Source organism: Ochlerotatus camptorhynchus, unplaced genomic scaffold, assembly GCF_037179485.1.
Source record: "Ochlerotatus camptorhynchus isolate MF236.1 unplaced genomic scaffold, CSIRO-AGI_Acam_v1.1 ptg000104l, whole genome shotgun sequence".
NCBI classification, from domain to species: domain Eukaryota; kingdom Metazoa; phylum Arthropoda; class Insecta; order Diptera; family Culicidae; genus Ochlerotatus; species Ochlerotatus camptorhynchus.
In genome coordinates this window covers 708110-733210 of record NW_027040594.1, presented here as the reverse complement: position 1 = coordinate 733210, position 25101 = coordinate 708110, and the positions used below count along the sequence as shown (strand labels likewise).

Below are 25101 nucleotides of genomic sequence, written 5' to 3'. Positions count from 1 at the left end.
TTCTGATAAGATTCCAATGAGTGGTTTTGTGTTTCGTGAACCCAAGAGTCAATTTTCCGATCACAACTCCGAATTCATATTGATACGATGTCAATTAATGGCTTTGAAAAACACGTAGAATTCTAGGATAAGTTTCATGAATTGACCACTTTTATGGTTCTTACAAATTTTCCGGTGGGCCATCCCGTGGTCACCGGTGTCTATATTCTGGTCACAACTTTGACTTAATTCTGATGGGACGTCTATGAATGGTTTTGAAAAAACGCGAAGCTCTCAGTTTCATAAATTGACCACTTCACGAATGTTCCAGTGGACCATCGCGTAGTCTCCAGGGTATAAATTCCGGTCACAACTTCGAATTTATTCGGCAATTTGTAGAGATAACTTTCTGATGTCTTTGATGAAATTGTTAAGCAGATAGTTGGCCACCTTTTGGGAAGAGTCAGTTTCCGGTAAGTCACAAGACTGGTCGTTTGGAAGATCCGGAACATCCGTAAAAGTGGTCAATTCATGAAACTGATCCTAGTAGGCCTATTCTGCTCGGCGTGTGCGGTGGAGTGATACGCTGTCACCGGTGAGGTGACAATTGTCAGCTCGGGTGAGATGACTCTCCATTTGATTTGCACGGAGAGTCACCTCATCCGAGGTAAAAATTGTCACTTCACCATCTTTTCACTGTCATTTTACCTCACTATTGGCTACCAGGTGAATCGTTGTCATTGACGAAAAATAAATGAGATTTTAACGAAGGGTTTTTTGGCGATCATGTCTATCAATCAATTGAGGATCAATTTTGTCAATATCGCACGAAAGTCTGTCAACGACAATAACAAATCTCAGCACTGCCAGGAAGTTATCTCTTCAAATTACCCAACAATAAGAGTTTTTCTCCAATTAGCTCTAATCCCATATATTTTTGCTTTCCTGCAATTATTTTTTTATGATGCACACCGGTTCATTAAGCGAAAAAACATAAACAAAAAATTCAATCGTGTGTACACTCGAAAATTCTATTTTATAGCACTACGTCATAGTTTTCTACTACATAGCTACTATTACGTTACAGCTCATATTTTTTTGAAAATGGTTTCCCAAATCTCATAGAACTATGATATGGAAATCTAAATCGGCTATGTCATAGAGAACATAAATATCATGCGCCGGGTGGCGGCACCTTTACGAATAATTTTATATCTCAGTAACACAGTGTGTATTATTTCTGATACTTCCTTGTGATTGGGTTGAGCAAAACAATTGTTTTTTAGAGACACCCTAACTCAATTTAAAAAAAAATAGCTCAAAATCGGTCAATTTAAGAGATACAAATAAGTTTTTTCAAACAAAGTTGCTTGAAATTAGTTCAGCTACAACTTTGCCGAAGAATTTATATCTTTGTTTATTCATACAAAAAAGTTAGATTTTTGATTTTAATTACAATAAGAACCACCCTAGAATTCATTGCCATAAAAATGAGGGCTTAACTATAAGGAACAACATGTAGAAGAAACTTTTAGTCTAAAGTTTCAATTTCAGGCTCAAAACATATCATTCCACCTAAATCTGCATTCTGGACCAGTGTGCACTGGGAAGCTACTGCAGGTCTTCGGTGGGGATTTTAGGTCGAGTCCTTCCTGTTTTGTAGGTTGTAGCTTTTCCCGCGTAGCATGATGATAATGCAGACGAGATGCGTCATCCACTTGCCGGTTGGGTACTTGGTGCCGGCAAACGTCTGCTAGAATCACGCACGGTACAGAACTTTCTTCTCCTGGATGGATAACTTCTGGCATCAGTCACTTTTCTCGTTCTCACGGAAGGGCTGAACTTCGAGTGTCACTTCATTAAAGCCGACAATGAGCTCGTTGAACATTGAAATTTATCTTCGGCACGTTCGGCACAATGCTTGACTAAGTTTTCGGCACTGATAAAGTAATCGGCACAGATTGGGATGTGCAGAGTTGCCACCTCTGGTAAACATGTTTGGGGGAAAATTGATTAAATTTGAAATGACTTGCGCCCCTGATAAACATGTTACGGAAACAATCAATAAAAAAAGGTAAAATTTAAGTTGCCTGTGCCCCTGATCTGGGAAAAATGACTGTTGAAAAGTTCATCTGATTGTGGTTAACCACTAACGGTGCAAATCCTGATTGGCGGACAAAAGTTGGCGCAACTTAGTGGTGTAAGATAGAAATTTTGACATGATGATGCTTTCAAAATTTTTCACGGTGAGGTATGGGAGAGAAGTTTGGAATCATATAAAAAATATCGACATCACTTCGAAAACTACTGAATCACTTGAGAATAGTTCGGAATCACTTCGAAAAGTTCTGAATCACTTCATAAAAATTAGGAATCACTTCGGAAAGTACTGAATCATTTCAGCGAGCACTTAATAACTTATGAAAAGTTCGAAATCACTTCAGAAAAGTTTGGTCTCACTTCGGAAGTGCTGAATCACTTCAGAAATGTTTTCAATCACTTCAGAAACTACTGAACCACTTATGAATGTATTGTATCACTTTAGAAATGTTCGGAATCACTTCTGAACGCACTGAATCGATTCAGAACAGTTTGGAATCACTTCAGGAAGTACTGAATTACTTCTGAAATATTAAGAGTCACTTCACAAAGTACTGAATAACTTCATAATCAGACCGGAAACACTTAATAAATATTCTAAATCACTTTGGAAAGTACTGAATCATTGCGTAAAGTTCATTTTAAAAATAATTTAATCATTTAGGAATGCATTGAATATCTTCAGGAATGTTTGGAATCACTTTGGAAAAGTTCATGATCACTTCGAAAAGTACTAAATTATTTCAGAAAGCACTGAATCACTTCGGAAAGTATTGAATCACTTTAAGCTCGGCATCTCTTCGGATTCATATTGGAAAGTACTGAATCATGCCAGAAAGCTTGTAATCATTTTCGTAAGAACGGAACCACTTCGAAAATAATTGAATCAGTTAGGAATGCACTGATTCACTTTAGGAACGTTCGCAATTACTTTGAAAATATTGAATTGCTTCAAAATGTTTGGAATCCGAAAAGCACTGAATCATTTTAAAAAGTACTGAATCCCTTCAGACAATTTGGAATCACTCCTGAAAGTACTGAATCACTTCATAAATGTTTGGAATCCGAAAAGTACTGAATAATTCCAGATAGTTTGTATTCACTTCCGAAACTACTGAATCACTTCAGAAATAATTGAAACACTTTTGAACAGTTTGAAATCAATTCTGAAAGTAATGAATCACTTCATAAAAGTTCTGAAATTCTTCGGATAGTTTTGAATGACTTACGAAAATTTCTGAATCCCTTTTTATTTATTTATTTATTTATTCTCAATCAATCAAATCGTAGACTACATATTAACATTAGGACTTATGTTCTATGACTTCGCAGGGTTCTGAAATATATCTTTAATTCTGTTGAGGGCATATTTAGGTCAATCATTTCACAATGGTGATTATAAACAGTCATCATCTGATTTACAGGTCCAAATTTAGCGTAATTGGTCCGATGGCGATCTACCAACAATCAATACGAAACTAACGATTTTAAATTGGCTCACTACTTGACTAGCCTATTGGTCTCAAGCAAATCGTTTAACGTACCCCATTCTAGTCAAAATTCTAGTACTACACAATATTTGTTTTGATTCGCTATGAAAGTTTGACAGATAAAATGAGGGGTTAGTGGATTTTCCTATGTTTCGAGGGGTGAATCGATTAGCTTGGGACCGAAGATAGTACCAGAGCTGAGCCAAAAAGTTGAGCACGTTCCTTCGGGACCTACTAGTCTTAGAGTTACCTCTATGGATCTACTGCGAACAACTGTCGATTGCGTAATTGTCGGGAAGGTGCATACAAATTTAAGCTTGACAATAGATCAGCTGAGTCAATGCGTTGCGAAATGATATTGATTAATAAAGAAATCTTTGAGTAATCCCGACGTTCTCTCAATGTTTGAATGCTGATCAGCAAGCAACGTGCTTCATATGACGGGAGAGGAAAAGCCGTCCAACCTAACTAACGTAGTGCATATAATAAAAATTGCTTTTGGATTGACTCTATTCGTTCTTCATGCTTTTTTTTATATAGGGTGACCAAACAACGCTACAATATTCTAAAATTGACCTCACATAAGCATCGTTAAGTGATTTTATGGATACCGAAACGTTTTATAAAATTAAGCATATTGCCTGCTCTATGTATTATTGTTATAATGGTCCACAAATGTCAATTTAGAATCTAGAACAACACCTAAATCTCTTATATTTTCACATTTTGGAACATATTCATTACCTAATGTAATACAAAGATTGTGATTGTTTAGTTTTCTACTGTACGTTATAAGATTACATTTTTAATATTTAGTTTCGATAGACTTTTACTACACCATCTGTAAAAAAAAATGTATTTCATTCTGAAACACATTCATATTGTTATCTCTTCCTATTTCTAAAAATAGCTTCTTGTCATCAGCGTATATAAGTGTACCCTGATATTTTTTTTTAAATAAGAGAGACGTCATTAATGTACAAAATAAAAAGAAGGGAACCTAGGTGCGAGCCCTGGGGAACCCCTGACGTGACATGAATTGGCTTAGATGTTTTCTCGTTGAATCTTACAATTTGCTGGCGATCAACTAAATACAATTTAATCCAGGTGAGGAGCTCCATCTCAATTCCCATTCTTTATAATTTAAAAATCAGCATTGGGATATCAATTTTGTCAAACGCTTTGCTGAAGTCCGTATATATAGCTTCTACTTCGCTACCTCTTTCCATTGCATTTAATACGATGTCCACAAATTCCAAAAGGTATGTGGTGGATGAACGGCCTTTAAAAAAAGCCGTGTTGTGCACTAGTTATTATTTGTTTTATTTGGCCAAAAAAGTTTTTATTTATAATTGATTCGAAGAGTTTTGGAATGCACGAAATGATAGCAAACCCACGATAATTTCGAATATCGGATTTTTTACCTGATTTATGTATGGGTATTAAGTAAGATTTTTTCCATTCCTTCGGGAATATACCGGATTCAAGCGACATATTAAACAGCCAGAATAAAGGGGTTGTGAGTTCAGTTGCTAAGTTTTTCATAAAAATAGGTGGGATTCCATCTGGTCCTGAACCATTAGATCATTATCTGAAAATTTCGTGTATATTTCTTGAAAAAAAGTGGCGAAAAGATTACATATATCATCAGAATTATTACCTTCCTTTTCATCCAATGTCATTTTTGATGGAAAACTACACGATTTCATTTAAGTTTTGATGTAATTGAAGAAGCTTCTTGGACGTGATTTAATTTCATTCTCAGTTTTTTATGTTATACTCAGACAGTGCCAAAGAAATTGCATTATTAAGTTGATCAAAAATACTTAAATACTTTTCGAGATTATCACGATTTTTATGTTTTCTGTATATTTTGTGAGCTTTTTGTTAACAATTTTTCAAGTTAATGATATGATTATTGAAAAAAAAAAACCGGATATTTGGAGGAATAATTGCGTCGTCTCCTTTTTAATGAAATTTCGTCGTGAATTACGTCAAACAATTTTTTATAAAAAACCTCCACTGCACATTCAACATTTACCTGATCCTTCAAAATGGTTTTCCAATTTAGTCCATTGAATTTATTTTTAATATTATCATAATTAGCATTTTTGTAGTCGAACACATTTTCATACTCACTGTCGTTGGGGTGTTGAATGTCATGAACAAATATGGAATACTCGATTGCTGTGTGAAATGCTTCATTCTTCCATAAAGGAGAAATGGATTTACTTACACAGAAATATTCATGTATATTCGTTAACAAGAAATCTAGGAAACAATTCTGTTGGTTTCTTACATGGTTTATTTGGTTTTATCCTAAAACGCAATTTTTTCAATTTTTTTTCTTTATTAAAGAGACTTTCAGCCTTGGGCTGGTTCGTCTCTCGCAATCAAAAATAAATTGTATAATACTTAATCTTTCCAGAAAGTTTGTAATCGCTTCCGTAAAAACAAAATAATTCCGGAAAGAATGGAACAACTTCACAAAACTTCGGAAGTACTGTATCAATCTCTCAAGTTTACAATTACTGCTTCAAGAGTTGAATCACTTTGTAGCAACTTAATCATTTCAGAAAAGTTTGGAATCCTTTCAGAAAATATTCAATCACTTCAGGAAAATCGGAATAAATTTGGAGAGCACAGAATCATTTTCAAAGTTAAAAAATCTCTTCAGAAAGTACTGAAACACTTTAGAAAATCTCGGAATCAGTTTCAAAAGTACTGAATTACTGCATAAAAACTTCAGAAAGTATAGAACCACTTCAGATAGTACAGACATAATTGAGCAATAGTATGATTAACCGCTCGCGGTTGCTACTCTCTTATTACCAGATTACCTGACAGAAAAGCAACAAACGATGCGTTGGACTAGCATGCATCTGCAATGAGTAAAACTGGTGATTTCACATTTTACGATAGCCAATAATAGCGCTGGTCGCCAACCCCCTGCCTCGCCGGGGGACCATCGTGCACAGCTCTGTTTAGAGTCCCACGCTGGCACTAGGACGGTGATCAGCCGCTCCTAACATGGAGAACAGACGCCGTTTTGAGCCGCACCTCCATGATGAACAGACGCTTAGGTTTGGTGAAGCATTTCCTCTATCACCGTACTATGGTTACCGCGCCAGTGTTCGCGTCGCACCTCTTCACCTTGCTATTGCCGGACTGGCAACATTGCCCAGGCTACGCCACCCAGCTGTGTCCATGTTTCAGCTGGTAGTCTTTTGTTATCATATGACTCGAGGAGGCGTGAAGTAAGAACTTGTGAGGACCAGGGCTAGGTATTCCGCTCCTTCCAGGTTGTCAACTCACCATTTTGTAGCCCAATTCACATAAAGAAGTATTGATTCTTATCGCTAAACCGCTCAATTGTGACACATCGAAAAAGGTCTCGATTTTTGCAACATAGATGAAGTACAGTCAACTCTCCACAACTCGATGTCCACTAACTCGATATCGAGTTATATAACCATAGTAAAAATGAGTGACATGGTTACTGCGATAGCGGATTTGTATGGGATTGTTATTCTATAACTCGACAATTCTATTACTCGAGTTGTAGAGAGTGCACTGAGTGCAGAATCACTTTAGAAAGTACTGAATAACTTAAGAAAAGCTTAGGATCACTTTGGAAAGTACTGGACCATTTCAGAAAAAAATAGCACGTACAGAATAACTTCGAACAGTACTGAACTTTACAAATGTTTTCAATCACTTCAGAAAAATTTGAAACACTGGATCCGTGTATTCAACTCATAACATATTTAATAACTTCAGAAAAGCTTGAGTTCAGTAGGGAAAATTTGAATCACTCAAAGATAGACTCACTTCCAAAAGTGTTAAATTTTCTGGACTGATTTAACACTTTCGACAGTAATGTCACGAGTTCTTGGGAACATCTAAATCCGGAACCTGATATAAATGAAAAAAACCTGGCACTGAAACAGTTAACGTATTGCCTATATAAGTTTCATCAATTGTAACAGCACAAACATCTCTGGTTCATATTTCAAAGATTTGCGTAGCGACAATTGCGTTACTAACACGCACACATGCTCGAGGAGTTTGGCACTCTACTTGTGCTAAAAGTAGCATAGGTTGGGTTCACGAGGATTCCTAGATAAAAATTTCCTTTACGAAAGTAAGGTTTCTTGTACGAGAGCTACATGGGATGTGCCATTTTGCATTATTCTACATATATTTTTATGGTTGCTGTTCTTTTATGCTGGCGATTGATTTACGCTATCTTAACAGCAGTCATAATTTATAACTACTCCAGACATCACAAATCCACCACCTCCAGCATAAATTGAACAGCAACGTAGAAACCAAATTGACAATGATTTATAAAATGCCCTCTGAGTAAAACGCATAAAGTGAATCCATATATATGTATCTATATATTTTTGGTTTTCGATTTTAACTATCATCATATCCATAATCTTCCCCTTATTTAGCCTAATACTTGTGACTTAAGAAGAGGGCCTCAGAGAAACAAAAGTCCGTTGTGCCATTGCTTCGGTTAGCGCAGTAAGGGGTTTTGATTTGATAACATACTGGTAGTTTTGGGAACTTTATTTTGCCCATGAATGTTTAGGAAAACTCTCAAGGTTTTTCCTAAAATTAGGAGAAAGTCAAGTATGATATAAGGAAAACAAAAAATTATGGTGCTTGGAAAATGTTGACAAAACTTTCGGAAACTAATCATAATTTCAAGAAGAAAGGATAAAAGGACTTTGTACATATTCAAGGAACTTTAAAGCGATTTTCCGGTTGTTTGCCACCTGTAGAGTACGGTGCTGCTCGATAAAGTTCAAATGTTTTGCAACGTATCATATAAAATAGATAATACACTAGTTGAAACAACGTCATCACCGTCGGGGGCGGACGCATTGTTATTTTAGGCAGATTTATATTTTAAGGGCGCAGGTCAATATTGGGTGCGACTACTTAGCTCAAATTTTAGGAACACAGCACTGTATCACAAGTTTTCCACACATGTTTTCATGAGCTCTCACAACTTCACTAAGAAATTTAGGTTAAAATTAGGCCGTATGGCCATTAATCCATTTTCGCAGTCGGAATATCCCAGAATTTTGGATTTTTTTTCGCGACACAAACATTTTGATCATCCCTTCTGCGACCTTACAAAGTCTTCGATCTGGGTGACCCCTTCTTCAGTTTTTGCCCCGGACACTGGCTACTGTTTACACTAATTACAAATAACGCTCTCCGCCACTGTACTGGTCGCATAATATGTGGTCTCTCTTGGATCGTTCCAACCAGTTCTCATATTAATAATAAACAAACTCTCAAGTTTTGATGGTTTATTATCCAAACCGCAGCACTGCGTCATACACACTCTCTTGGCATTTGGTTCGTCCTCATGCACTCAGCAGTCAAGCTCTGCTCTAAACGTAGTTCAAATTCGACGATCGTCCAGTATCGAATTGAACTCGAGCGCGATCGTATCAAAGCTTTGCCGCCCGTTCGTCGTCGTTTTGCGATTTGGTATTCTGTGTGTAACAAAGTAAGGCCAATGTGAGCTGGTTTTTTGGTCGTTCTCTGGATCGAGTGAAATTGTGCAAATTGTGGAAAACTGGATAATGAGAGTCCAAAAATTGGGAAGCACTGACCTGAAGTATTAACTTGGTAGTTGGAGGCAATTTGGCGCAAGATAACAGGAAGTGAACGAGTGAAAGAGAAGGGAAGATCAGTGTTGTTATGAGGAGAAAACCGCACAAACCGCCAAAAATAAAAGCCATGTGATAAGAAGAAATGGTTCGACATTCGATGGCAGCGAGTGAGAGTGCGGCAGTTGGAGTTCTGTTTTGACAATGGATGTGAAGAAGAGACAAGGGAACTTGTTTTTTTTTGCAATGTTTTTCGGGTTAAGGCTGGTTGTCTTTGTGTGATCTACTTCTCGCGGAAAAGTCGGACACTGCGGGCGTTTTGCTAATTTTTTACGAATGAAATCCTTGTGCAGCGTCTTGTAAAACAAATGAAAATATCAGAAAAATCACATATTATTATACATTTCGTTGCTTTCAAGTTACTTTTGACATATTTCAAGTATTTACCTTGTTGTTCAGCTATGAAACTATTTGGGTATAAATTGGATAACTTTTCTAAAAACATCTCTACAAATTCTTGAGTTTCCAACTCCACTAAATCCATGACGGCATTGCTTAAATTTTAAGGATTCCACATTTCCATAGGTCAGGATAGTAACCATTTCTGAAGTCAAATTTTGTATACCTGGGCAATGTTCACGTTTTTTTAACCAACACTGTTCTGTGAGGTGGGTGCAAAGAATGTTAAAAAACAAGTCATGGTATGATTCCACATCAGCTGGAAGTGACTTTCTATCTTGAAGAGTTTTAAAAATTATTTTAACATTTTGGTGGTAAACATACACACAAACAGTATGTGTGCCACTAGTTCCTGTCAGAATGCAATGCTTAGGGCGGTTACTTGCAAACATTGAAAACCCTATTTTAGTTGCGGGATTTTGATCCTTAAAAATGGCATAAACCACTTGAAAATTACACAATACTAATCTTCGTTGTATATAAACCTTACCATCAACATTTGTTGTAATAACATAGTCACGTTTTCCTGGACAGGCTTGGCTTATTTCGTCACTGGTATAGAAATCACGCACGAGTGATAAAGTTTCCTCTGCTAAAGACGCCCAGCTCAGCTTTCTTCCTGGTGTCGTCATTATTCCCTTATCCTCCTGTAGTGTTTTGCTTCGATCCGCCATATATTGAGAAACACCGAATTCCTTCGTTATTTTATATGCTGACCAGCTTCTAAGTATAGTCGTGAGAATGCGATACTTCTCATTACTATCATGAGTTTCTAGAAGCTTTTCCTTGAATTGCTGAATGATTTCATCATCGTTTGTAGTAGACACACTGTTACTACTTCTGATCGATTGCGATTGCTGGGTGCTTCTAGTGACTCTGAAAATGAAGTTTTAAAAAAACATATTTGACATTACTGTAAACACTAATTTCGGCGAAGATACTCAAAAAAGCCTACTGAAATCTAGATCCATTCGAGCCTGACGTTACAAAGTTTCCAGAATGCTATGCTCGTTTGACTCATGGCTACCAATGTAAATACATTTTTTAAATACAATATTCACCTTGGCTGTTGACATTTGTAACTTCGGATTGTCCAGCGGAGGACTCTCCGGGTGCGGGGTTATACAGTTTGAGGTAGCAATTTCTGCATATGAAGGAACTGCCATCAAATTTCACTTTTATCTTCATCTTCAGATTCCTCTTTAACGCATTTGAAACCCACAAGCAACAACAAGAACTTTTATTATTCATCGTTTGTAAAACACTGGCTGTACCTACATGATATCTTTGGATTAACAGAGATTTGGTTTCCTTACTGATTATTTCACTTCTAAGTTCATCCTTAAATATACCACCATGCATTTTACCCGAGGGGGGCGACTCTATCTACGATTAGATTTAGATGTGTCGTCCCCCTCGATTTAACCTACGAATGAATACCTTACTTACCAAGTTTTCCGTATGATTTTAGCATGTGCTCTATATAGGTAGCTATTTACTTGTTGAAGAATTCACTTTGAATAAACAAGCCTATACCAGCAGAAGCAGAAAATTTATATGGATTATGTGACTATTAGACTGATGCAAAATTTCAAATTTTGGCTCCACAGTGCTCAAACGGTTCCAAATTGGGCCCTGATTAGCCTCCCAAAATTTGAACTCATTTACTGAGAACCTGACTTGGCACAAACCATTTGAAGTTTACATGGGAATTACTATGGAGAAACCATAATTTTAGTTCATATCTATCTCAAAATTTACCAGTTCACTCTACTTTACAAAATGATAACTGAGCTTGTTTAAAATTTTCTCAGCTACAACTTTGTTGAAGACCACTTTTCGATCAAATGTAAAAAACTAAAATTATTAAGGATTCAAGTCACTGTTGTCTTATGATTATGCTCAATCAACTGTTCAGCAGGCAACATTGGTGTTTATGGCGCGTGGAATAGAGGAAAAAATCATGGCTACTATGTCACACTGCAGAATACAGTGTTGCTCACAATACAGTTGCTTAATCTTGCCATAAGATTATCAATCTCTTAAACAATTAATAACTATTTCATTTGACGTTTGGCTGAAAAACGATTTTCTGCAAAGTTGTAGCTGATAAAAAATCCCATAAGTATAGCAATAGAATTTGTTAACAGTACAATATGTAAAAAGGTTAGAAGACAATGAACAAAAAGTTTTGTTTTCCCATAGTAATTTCCATATAAACTTCAAATGGTTTGTGCCAACTCAGTTTATTATCAAATGACTTGAAATGAAAATTTCAAATTTTGCATCAGTCTAGTGACTATGTCATCTATGTACCAATGGAAACGCAAAGTAGTCTAGTCGTATTGGAGTAATGAGCGAAATTTCTAAACATGATAATTAAAAAAAAAATCGTAGCTCAAAACGAAGAAAAATACATAGCTGAGTTTTTATATGTTACATACAAAAGCATAAATTTTCAAAGAAAAATATAAAAACGTGTTACGCCCATTATCTACAAACCATGAAAACCATAAAAAAAATACAATCAAAGTTCTTCTTAACAAAACTCCAATTAATTTTTTTTGTATTTTTTTCTGAAAATAATTTTTAACAACCTTTCATTTGGTATTTTGATCATTCAATAATAAGTCATTTTTGGAAAAAATAGAAAAAAAACGATTTTTGGACCACCATAACATGGAAATGGTCACCCTAATGAGAAAAATTAAAAAAATACGGGTCTAATATTTTTCGATAAGGAACAAAACTACCAATTGTTACGAAATTCTAAGAATCACTATATCGTTTTGCTATGGAATGGCTGTGTGTGTATATCATTCTATTAATTTCTGGTTATTCTCGTTTTTAAACCAGCAAAATGTCTTCACAAGTGTTTAGAAATAATGTTCCGGAATTCGGCCTAATGACCATTCAGCCTCATGATCATCGCCCTAATAACCCAGCATCCGCCCTGAACATTCAATATAACCTTTTTGATATATCTCATGATAGGTCTTGGTATGCATGAAAGGTCGGACCATTTCCCCAACACCAGGAACATGTTCTGATGTGGTCGATGGGTCCTGGATACTCATTGCTATCTTGTTTTTAAAGTTGCTTTTAAAGCAGTGGGGAGTTGACTGTATTTAAATAATGTGGGGAACTTGAATATGAACAATTCTTCCCAGGACACTATGACCTTATAGTAAAGCACTAAGCCTCTATTGAATTACGTAAGTTCATGGCATTGCACCTTAAAACCAATGTGCGGTGGTTCCTGTGTTTCGTCAATCAATTTAGATTGAAACCTTTTAAATTTACTTTCGTGGATCCCAGAAAATGCATTCGAAAAATCTCGGATCCCCATTTAACTTGCCTCCGGAAGTTTGCAAAACTTGTTTTTTTCGAAATGGACATCTAAAGATCCGCAACTAGCATCCTGAAATTGCCACGAAGATTCTCACTTCTCCGAACATGTCTCTGAAAGTTAAAAACAACACGCCTTCAGAACATCTCCGATTTTGTCTTCATTGAAAGCTCCCAAAGCTGGCATTCGAAAAATCACGGAACTATGGTTTGAAAGGCAGCCTAACCCAAATTATGGGAACCATCATCGAGCTATGGAGAAAAATTTGAGATTTGTTTTAACCCAAAGTAGCCTGCCTTCCTATCAATCAAAACAAAACACTATTGAGAATAAGAGAGAAAGAGAGTGTTGACAGCAGTTCCGACTTCACCACCTCAAATTCGGCCAAATATTCCTTGAAACGAAATCCCCTCGATACTCGAAATTTAAATTCCGCCCAAATCACAGCCCCAATTGATTTTATCGCCAGTTTCACCAAAATATACTATGCCGAACGCAATCCGGTCATTGTGTTTGTTCAGCGCAGAGTCAACTGAAAAATACCTCAACTCAAGCCCTCAGCCTCAGAGCACGTGAGTTTGTTTGCCAAACATCCGAAGGTTAAGCATAAGCAAATGCGCCGCTATCGAAGCGCAAAATTGCAACCCTGACTGGTACCTACTGTTTTGGAGCGCTCCGAGGTTTAACGGGGTAGTCGTCAGTCACCACAGCAACCACCGCGCGCCGTATACAACATCTCCGAGCAAAGCACAAAGTAGGCGCAAGGTCTCCTCTGGTCGGCCGTCGTCGGTATGGTGTCGATCATCATAGCTTAAATAATTTTCGATTCCTATCACGCTATCACATCCAATGGAGCGGTTGGTGGCATCGTCGTCGATCGACGGGCAATGAAATATGGCTAATGTCGGTCAAATGATAGGCCACGGCAAGTTGCGAACAACTTCAATGACAGTGTTTGTGTCGCAGCGCTCGACGAGAGGAAGTAGGGGAAAGGTGCCTTGATTGCGGTTTGTTCACTTGTTCAAAGGCACGTCTGGGAGGATTTTTTTTTCGGGTTGGCGGAACGTGCTAATGGGCAGGGTGATTGTGCTGAGTGAAATTTCCTAAATGGGGTTTATGAATCATTGAGGGTTAATTATTTTAGGCGAGTTAACATTTTGGTCACGCATTAATAAACTACTACTTTACTTTGATGGAATAATGAATAGCTTGATCAACTACGGAAGATTCAAATGCGATTCCTAATTCTGACCACGATCGGGTAGAATTATTGCGCAGTTTTTATAGAACGTACTTAGTGATGTTTACTTGATGCATTTCTTATGGGTGGCTTCATCTTCTTCCTGACTTTCACTCTCTTACACGAGCTTATGCCAGCTCTCAACATAGTGCTCTCTGTAGAGGTGGGTGAATCAGCTCGTCTGGCTGAGCGGATCAGATGCGGGGAGCCGATTATTTTGAACAAATTATGACACAAATTCAAAATTGGAAATTAAATAAGTGGTTTTGGTGACCATCAACAAACAGAGCGTAATTAAATTGAAAACGCCACTAACACAACTACTGAACAACCCGCGCGTAAACCAAAATGATCGAAAATGTGACTACAACATATTAGTAAAAAAAAAGCATCCGAGAGAGCTAAACCTATATCACACGCGAAGATTTATCTGTAACCATACAGATTTTTTTCCAATATGTTGCTACAGATACCTGTATATTAGACTGATGCAAAATTTGAAATTTTCGCTCCATAGTGCTCAAACGGATTAAAATTGGGCCCTGATTAGCCTCCCAAAATGTGAACTCATTTAGTAAGAAACTGACTTGGCACAAACCATTTGAAGTTTATATGGGAATTACTATGGAGAAACCATCATTTAGATTCATATCTATCTCAAAATTCACCAGTTTACTCTTATTTATAAAATGACAGCTGAACTTTTTTGAAGACCACTTTTCGATCAATTGTAAGGAACAAAAATTATCAATGATTCAAGTCACTAATGTCTTATGATTATGCTCAATCAACTGTTCAGCAGGCAACATGGCTACTATGTCACACTGCAGAATACAGTGTTGCCCACAATACAGTTGCTTAATCTTGCCATAAGATTATCAATCTTTTAAACAATTATTAACTATTTAATTTGACGTTTGACTGAAAAACGATTTTCTGCAAAGTTGTAGCTGATAAAAATTCCCATAAGAATAACGATAGAACTTGTTAACAGTACAATATGTAAAAAGGCTATAAGACAATGAACAAAAAGTTTTGTTTTCCCATAGTAATTTCCATATAAACTTCAAATGGTTTGTGCCAAGTCAGTTTCTTATCAAATGGGTTTAAACTTTCGGAGGCAAAATCAGGACCCGATTTGAAACCGTTTGAACACTTCAAATTTTGCATCAGTCTACTGTATATACAGATCACAGATTTTTTTAAAAATATACAGATTTTTTAAGTAAGGATAATATTTTTTATATTATTTTTTAGATTCATTAATTCTGATAAATCATCGTTTCATACTTTTGAGCAGCTTGAATTCAATCTGTGAGCATAAAACCGAAAACGTTTGTTTCACTAAATATAATATGAATTTATTATCTTCGAATGGGCTTGGAATCTTTTGAATGGACTTCTGATGTTCAGATGTTCTGATTTTTCGTTGGAAGGGATATTAGTTTCTCTTTCTTTTTGTTTAATTAGCCATGTCACATGGTGACAGATACAAAATATAATTAACTATATTTATGTGTCAAATCGGTAAACTAGTCATTTTAGTAAACCCAGGAAATTTTCCGTTGGAAGTAGCTACTACTGGATTTTAATGTTTTGATTTTCTGAATGGTAGGAAAGATACAAATCACATAAAAAATCAAGATTATAGGATTTCGTGATTTAAAAAAAAAAATGCAAATTCTTTAGAAAGCAAACTTTAGTCATTTTTCAAGATTCTAAACATTGAACAAACTCCTTCTGAACTATGAATGAGCTCATTGAAGATTTAGGTAAATCTACACTGAGACCATAATAAATAAATTACAGTGCATCACGAACTAGAGCGGGCAGAACTTGTTACTGTTTTTCAGTGAATGTAAAATACATTCACTGAAAAACAGTGGTGGCTTCTGCTCGCTCTGCTTCGTCATGCATAAGAGATACGGATTTGTTAACAAAAGCTGTAGCTAATAACAAAACCTACAAAAGCTCTGTACATCATTTTGCAGAATGCTGTTGAAGAAAAAAGTTAGAGGCAAATGAATGTAAATGAATGCAAATGATTTTCCATGCCTGAAAATACATCTTACATGATTGTGCTTCATACATTATTGAAACAATTTCAACGATGTTATCGTATATTCATTAAAATGATTAGTCGAACTAAATGTAGCTAACAAGAATGATACTGTATTGAATAATCCTTGTTTGTTATTGTTCCATAAGATAAGAGGTTCCGGAAAAGAATGTATTGAGATTGAAAAAAATGATTTTCTTTGCTAAGATTCTAATTGTAAGCCTTCTACACACACTTAGAAATTATCGCCGACTGGTTGTTTTTACCGAAATCTAAACAGCTGAACTGTTCGGTAAAAGCTTCTTTGAAACTTAATCTCTACTAAAATGACTAGTTTTGAACATGTTTTGAAACTATTTTCAAATTCAATTGCCTTTAAAATGAAGGTCAACGTTTTACCGAATGTTCAGTTGTTCTGATTTCGGTAACATTTACCGAACACGGAAACAAAATCTTAGTGTGCACGGCTAATTCAGATTCCAGCAATAGTACTCGAACTTCATGAACCAGTTCCATGAACTCATATAATGTAGTCGTTGTTTTATTGCACACAGGAGTATTAAGAAAGATTTGAATACACGACACCACCGAAACGGAGCATAAATTTGTCAGTACTATTTGTCTTCACTCTAGCAAAACGCGCATAACGTTGCACTACATTCCATGTCGGGAGAGTTGTTCTTACTTCATGCTAATTGAACGAGCTCAATCTTGAAGTCAGCCATGGCCCAGTGGAATCGAGCGCAGACACCGAACGCATCACACCTCAACAGTTCTTGATCGAATCCCAAATCAGCTACAATTAAAAAAAGACACAACTGTTAAAGTCTGATGTTTATTTTTAGATTTATTTTTAGAATTCGATTAAATATATGTGTCAAAAGAAGAAGTAAATTTCATGTGATTTTCACATAAACTTTATTTCGATTGATTTATGACACATATATTATATTGTGGTGAAAAGTAAAGCTTATGCTTATGGGTTTCAAATCCATTTCATTTATCATATGACGATCATATAAAAGTTACCAAATTCAGATATTCATATAGAATTTACCTGACACATTTTCAATCATAACATTTTCATTGGATTATCTTATAGCGCAAATTTATTAGATTGCCACATAACAGGAATATGTCATATTGGTTCAGTCCCAAGTAACAATTCAAGCTGAACAGTGAGAACAGAAGCTGATTATTGGTTGATTTAAGGTGTACAAAGCTGATTAAAAGCAGGCTGAATATATAGTTGATTAGTAGTTGATGAAGCTAATTGCATCCCCATAATTCAACCTCAATAAGTTAGCTGATCTAAGGATTGAACAAGCCTTATTTAAGCTTAACACTACTCCACAAATCAGCAATGCACTACAAATATTTTGATAGCCTGATTTGTTAAATGTAGTCAGTGTAACTCGTTGCATTTCCGGCATTTTAGTTCTTCTACATTCACTGCCTACCTTTCTAATCCCAAGCAACGGCAGCAGTAGAGACAAGGTAGAGGAGCTTTTTATGAATCGCCCCAGGTAGAAGTGGGCTGTGACGACGTTGGAAGCATTAACATTTATATTTATGTGTTTACAATTCTGCATTGCTGTATAATACTCTTCCGGTTGCTGTTATTCAACTTAAATTTGACGTGTTTCAAGTTAATGATCATACCTCTTTCCACACATATGCTTAAGTGGTCCAGTAGGTATGACTGATGCCTGTGAATCAGTGACTGCCGGTTCGAATCGTGACTGCCGGTTCGAAAATGTATATACATTTTGGAAGAGGCTGAGCACCAATGCTACCGACGCACAGTGGTCCAAACGGCGAGAAACGTGATCGTGTTAGATTGCGCAGAATCCTTTGACTTTGGGTACATAGTGTCTTGAGAGAAGTTTTAGGGCATAATTGGCGTCATCTTTTGACGGCAGCCATTTTGTGATCAATCCCCCTAAAAGTGGGATCCAACATTATTATTTTTTATGTTGAGATGGAAGGTTTTTGTATTCAGCAATGTTGTAGATTATGTCAATACAAACAACTTTGCTCAAGACATAAACCTTCTATCTTTTTGCTCAATTGATCTATAAAGCGTTTTTTTGGACGTACCTCTTAAATCATATTTTTTTACAATAACTTTTTGTATGTAATTTTGACAGGTTTGCAATGTTCTAAGGACTTCTTTGTATTGTTAAAATACATGTTATTGTAGAACATTGTTTTTCGCTATTTGGAGATATTTGGGATTTTTCAATAAAATTGGCCTATATTTGAACTCAAATATTTCATAAGGTGGCAAATAGTGGCAGATCAAACAACTAACATTTGAAAGTACAACAAAAATGCTGCAAAATCATGCCAAAGTTGTCTACATCGGACTACATCCGGAAAAGTTACAGCTGTTTTAAGAAGGGATCAAATTCAAATGTCTCCTATTAAATATTTGATCTCATTCAAAAGGCGACAATCGAGATACTGTGACTATCTGTCTTGTATGTTTATAAAGATCTTAATTCTTCGTTAGATCATTTTCCAAAGCTTTATGAACATTCTTGTATTGATATGTTGCGTTAATGACTCTCTCTTTTGAATTCAAATAAAAAATAAAACCCGCTTTTTATGTTGTTTTATCGAGTCGATAGTCCGAATTGGAACGTTGTTTCATGAGCAACGCGTTTTTGAACATCTTCAATTTGGTTCATCTGTTTCGGAGTTGCACCACAAACGTAACATCTTTGAGAGGATGCTGTAGATGTGATAGCATTACAAACTTTTCCGTCAATCATTGTTAAAACCATGCTGTATTCCACAATCACAGTTTTCCCATTTATGCTCATTTTGAATGGAACGAGATCTGCTATTTCACGATCAACAATTTGTTTTTCGGTTACCGATACTTCTGTTGTTTCTTTGATCAACTAAATTCTTAATGACCGACAAAACCGAGTTGATCATGGGGTGGGATTTTGAAAAACAATTTTTCCGTTAGTTTCCGGGTTTATCGGGACAATTTTTTTTTTTTTTTTTTTTTTAATACTTCGTTTATTTTTCCAGGCTTTTTTGCTGTAGCTTTGCGGAGCCGATATTCATTGTTTAGATAACAGAATTACTTAAAACTAACGTTAGTAAAGCGGGGGCCGATTACTCGCGGCTATCTCGAGGTTAGGGGTAACAAATTGTAACAAATGGATGGCAGGGTAGGGATTGTGAACACAAGGTTTGGAGAGCAATGTGCTCTTGATCTCGAACTAGGCGACACTCTGATGAAAAAGACAAACATGGGGGTACACCGATGGGTAGCTAACAACTTGGGAGAACACAAGATGACACTAACTTCTAAATCCTCAAATCTATCCGCTTTAAAAACACATAAATTAAATTCAAATAGTCAAGGTCTCGGCTCGCCAAGACATCTCTAACGGGTATCGCGGGTTGTTTTCCTCGGGCCCTGAGGGATGTGGATAACTCAGATCTGGCAACACGGTGTAAGGTACACGACCAAACAACATGGTCGATATCGTTATCGGGACAATTGACGTTACAAACATGTGCGAATCTGATGCATCTTCGTCCGTTGTAAACCGTTGTTTATATTGGCTGTGATCGCTGCTTTCGTCAAACCCCCATTTCACAATCATTTCCACTTTTAAAAGCTCATCGGCGGAAAGCTCCCTCACTATATCTGCAGAAGATTGCAAAATCCGTAAAGAAGTGTGATCCAAGAGTTGTACTTCAATTAAAGTTTTGCTAACATGAATATATTCCTGATCAGGGTAACATTGTTGCTAAAACCTTATGGTACGAAGGATATAATTGCGCATTTCTCAATCTTGCACCCTTTCTCCATATCCCCCATATCTCCAAGTATATAGGAAATAGCGAGAAACAATGTTCTACAATAACATGTATTTTAACAATACAAAGAAGTCCTTAGAACATTGCAAACCTGTCAAAATTACATAGAGGGGGTTATGGTAAAAAAGTGTGATTTAAGAGGCGCGTCCACAAAAAACGCTTTATAGATCAATTGAGCAAGGGGATAGAAGGTTTGTGTCTTCAGCGAGGTTGTTTGTATTGACATAATCTACAACTTTGCTCAATACACAAACCTTCTATCTCAACTTTAAAAGGGAATGAATGTTGGATCCCACTTTTAGGGGGATTGATCACAAAATGGCTACCGTCAAGGGATGGCGCCAATTATGTCTTGAAACTTCTTTGAAGACACTATGTATCTAAAGTCAAGGGATTTTGCGTAATCTCACACGATCACGTTTTTCGCCGTTTGGACCACTGTGCGACGTGCCAGGAAGGCAGCTCCCACACCTGGAGACCCTACCTATCGACCCATCAACTCATGAACCGGGGACCATCCGAAGGATTTTATTATGTTGTTGTTGTTGTATCACCTTGTTCTTTTAAAGAATTTTCACATAAATTGGTACTTGACAGGTCCTTGAAATCGGATCAGCCGGTTTCAGTTGTTGAAAAGGGATTTTATCGAACATCATTCCTAATGTTGTTTGGCAACTCACTAGGTAAGCCACCTTCAATCTGATCTATCCCTCTTGTTCGTTGCGCACATCTTCGTCTTGTCGTCACTACAAAGAACCATTTTCAGTGGGTCGTTATCCGACATTATTACAATGTGCCCAGCCCACCGTAGTCACCAGATTTTTGCATTTGATAAACATTTCTTAACTTACAAACCTTCTGCAATGATACCGTTCCGATTCAAATTTCGAACACTTTCATTTTTAATTAAATATTACATCCAGTTAAAAACAAAGTAATAATGTTAGATGATCGTGGAGGGCACTAGTCAAAAAAAATTTAAAATTTACAAGACATGTGGATCATATTCGACCGAGATAATCAACTTTTAAAAGTGTCCGAAATTCGAGTTTAAGTGTCCGAAATTTGAATCGGCACGGTACTTAATGATTCACTTCTTTTCTACAGTGATTCAACAATTACCGAGCTAAATCCAATCTTTTCAAAATTGGTTTAAAATTTTTAGAAGTAAGACTAAATCAGAAACGATTCAGGAAGTTCCTAACTGAGGTGACACTTTTCAAAGCAGAGTCTGAACTTTTTTAAAGTGAGCTCAAACTTTCGAATAAGTCATCAATATTTTTCTAACTGAGTCTAAACTTTTCTGTTATGTTATTCAATCCTTATTAAAGTTGTCAAAACTTTCCTGAAGTGATTCAACAAATTTCCAAATCCAATATTTAAAGAATTGGTTTCGCATTTTCTGAAGTGAGGCAACATTAGCTGATTAATCCTTTTCCTAAATGAATCCAAGGTTTCCAAGGTTGATTCAACTTTTTCAGAACTGAATCCAAACTTGTCAGAACGGGTTTGATATTTTCCTAAGTGAGCTCCAGATTTTTATTACCTGCTTTGGAATTTGGTAAGGACACAATCTTGCTTAGTGAAAGTGTAGAAAGTTTTCCGAAGTGAACCGACAATTTTTTGAGCTTAAATTTTCCAAATGGTGTCCAACCTTTTCTGAAGTGGTTCAAAACCTTCCTTAGGGAGTCCAAACTTTTCTGTTGAGTGATTGAATTATATTGAATGTTAGTCTGAGCTTTCCTGAAGTGATTTACCTAACTTTTAACGTAGATTTCGCTCCCTTAGATCCCATCCTCGTTCTTGTGGCATTCACATCCTTTGAAAATTGGGTTCTTTAAGGGTATTGAGGTAAATGCATTTTCGTAATCTGCATTAAAATGAAACTTAAACCCAAAATTTCAAAAATGTTGGTACACTGGAACTATTTTAAATAAGTACGATTACGTTTGCTAAAATCACCTTATTAGCGCCCCTCGGTGTCACTTTGTATGGTAGCGAGCTGTCAGTTTGTTAGGTTAGTGTCAATCAGTGAAGTTATTATTTTGCTTTAAATCTTGATTGGAAAATCGAGATGAAAGTGTGTGGGTTCGAAAAAAATATCGCTGTAGGTACTCAGAAAACGAAGCAATTTCAGATGATCTATAAAAAACGATACATTTTTCAAAATTAGAGAACCCAATTAATCTGAGATTTTAAAGAATGGACCTTCGTGTGTTCATACCTAATGGTAGATTTTTTTTATAGCAACACAATTGTTGAGAAAACTGGGCTTACATCCACAAAAGTACGTATTTTTTTTAGAAATTTGAGTTTCTTGATCAGCCAAGTGGGATTTTGGCTCCGTCCTTTGGAAAACAGGCTTGGATGTTATGGAATAGACCTTTGTGCGTTCATACGTGATGGTAGATTTTTTTGAAGCCAGGTTGGATTTCGGTTCAATCTTTTGAAATTTGTGCTTGGATTTTATAGAATGGAACTTGCTGAATACCGGAAGGACGAACCTGGTTAATATTCACAAAAGAAGGTATTTTCATAGAAAATTAATTTTTCTGTTGTTCCGAACTTAATTTTGGCTTCTATCATTGAATAGGCTTGTATTTTAATAGAAGTTGCTGAATCCATACGTGAGGGTTGAATTTCTTTAATTTTTGAGAATACCGAGTTTTTTCATAAAAACTTTGATTTTCTGTTCTGCTAAGTTGAATTTCGGCTGCGATCATTGAAAATAGACTTGAATTTTATAGAATGGACTTTGCTGAATTCATTCGTGATGGTAAAGTTTTTGAAGCATGCACTATTTTTTTTTTCAGAAAACTGGGTTTGAATTCTCAAAAGTACGTATTTTTATAGAAATTTGGGTTTCTTGTTCAGCCAAGTTGAATTTCGGCTCCTTTCTTTGAAAAATAGGAGTGGATTTAACGAATTGCTGAATCCATCCGTATTTTCATAGAAATTTAGTTTTTTGGTTCTGCCAAATTGCGTTTTGGCTCAAATCTTTGAAAAATAGGATTGTATTTTTTAGAATGGACCTTGCTGAATCCATACGTGAAGGTTGAACCGGGTTTGTAATTCGAAAGGGTTTTTTTTGTTATCCTTTTCTGCTAAGTTGGATTTTGATACTGTCCCTTGAAAGTTATGCTTAGATTTTATAGAATTGACCTTGCTGAATTCACATGTGATGATTATTTTTTTAAGCACACACAAAGCCAGGTTTAAATTGACAAAACTACGTATTTTTGTTAAAATTTGGTTTTTATGTTCAACCAAGATGGATTTTGGATCCTTCCTTTGAATATTACGCTTGGATTTTGTTGAATAGACCTTCCTGAATCCATACGTCTAGTTAGATTTTTGGAAGCAAAAACAATTGTTAAGAAAACTGAGTCATAGGGAGGAAGTATCGAAAACAGAACTTTTTTTCTGATAAGAACTGTTAAGTTTATGGTATTCCGCTTGATGGTTTATCCAGAATTTATTAATACCCAAAAATCAATTGCTTTGATCCTATTCATCTACATTATTACCAATGTTCTTCTTTGAAAGGATAATAAAACTTATGCGCGAAATGTCTTGTTGATAACTCGAATCTTACACATAATAAAGTCAACATTTGTGGCATTAGTGTCAAAAATCACGGCTTCAAAGAAGTATAAGGCTAAAGCGAAGGCTAAGAAAAAATGTTAGCGTTAAAAATATACGGTTTTGATAAAATGTAAACCGAATTTTAAATGTTTTATTTTTTTTTTTTTGGTTAATTTTTTATCCCCTCCCTCGACTGCTGCGAGCATCGAGTGTGATTTGTTCCGGCCTTATTGAGGAGGCTAGTTCATCTCGGTTGCCGTCACGAGTTGATTTTCTAGACGCAATGCACTTGAAGAAACAAACTTCGTTTGAAAATTAAGCTTACATAAAAATTTCAAAATTATTTAAATATTCTTCCAGCGACCACATTCCAAAATCTGTTCATGTCGCAAAATAATGCAAATTCTGCATACTTTTCGTGCATTTCTCCAATGGAATCTTACATTTCCCAGTTGGCTGTATATCTTATACGGTTCCTTAGTGCAAGTAATTTAAGGGCGATAGAAGATCATATTTGAAGTAAAAAAATTTTTTACGCATATGATCAAATCTCAAAGACTACTGAGTTTTCTATTTTGGTCTTGGTCACACTTGATCGCCACGCGGAGTGACGGTGTGACAAGAAAAACAATTGAGAGGCATCTTTTGGTTAGACAGAACAATACGCTTTAATACGTATTTTTTTTAAATAATAAGGGAAAACCCTTAGGAAAACACAAGTATTAGACTCGTTTATCCCTAAAATGTGTCTAAATGCAGCTTACTTAAAGTAAAAATGACACTATTAAGTGGTAAATCTACCAAACTGTTCAATGGAGGCAAGAGTTTTGTGCTAAATGACACAGTTTTCGAGTGAGGGACAATTTATGGCAAGTATAGACCAAAACAAAAAAAGTTCAATAACTCAGCAATCTTTGAGATTTGATCATATGCGTAGAACATTTTTTTACTTCAAATATGATCTTCTATCGCCCATTAAATGTTTTGCACTAAGGAACCGAACATCCTGTATAACAATGTATTCGTGGTTGGACCCTTGGACGGAACTCCAAAAGATCCGAGCATCCGTTTAAAAATTGTTGTTTCCATACTCCGTGGTTTTTTTTTCTCAAAACATTTCTAGACGAACATGTCAAAAGGTTCTGTCCTGTCGATTCTCTTCATCAACTTTCTTATTTGTTAATATCGTAGCTGCTCAAACTTTACCTGTTGTGTTTGCCATTTTGGACGCCAGATAAGAATCTCCTTCTTCAAACTATATGGCAAAAATAGCACGAAATCTGTTTGCAACTTATTGCAAGTTATTATCGAAAAAGAAAGTCAATCTCTGTCTGCTCTCGATCAAAGCAGATAAGACC

General features: G+C 36.0%; 1 protein-coding gene across 1 annotated transcript in view; it reads left to right on the top strand.

The window, feature by feature from the left end:
- The window catches only part of LOC135699219 (aminopeptidase A-like), a 67890-nt gene that overhangs the window by 26756 nt on the left and 16033 nt on the right, over positions 1-25101 (top strand). The gene's annotated exons all lie outside the window — the stretch shown is intronic.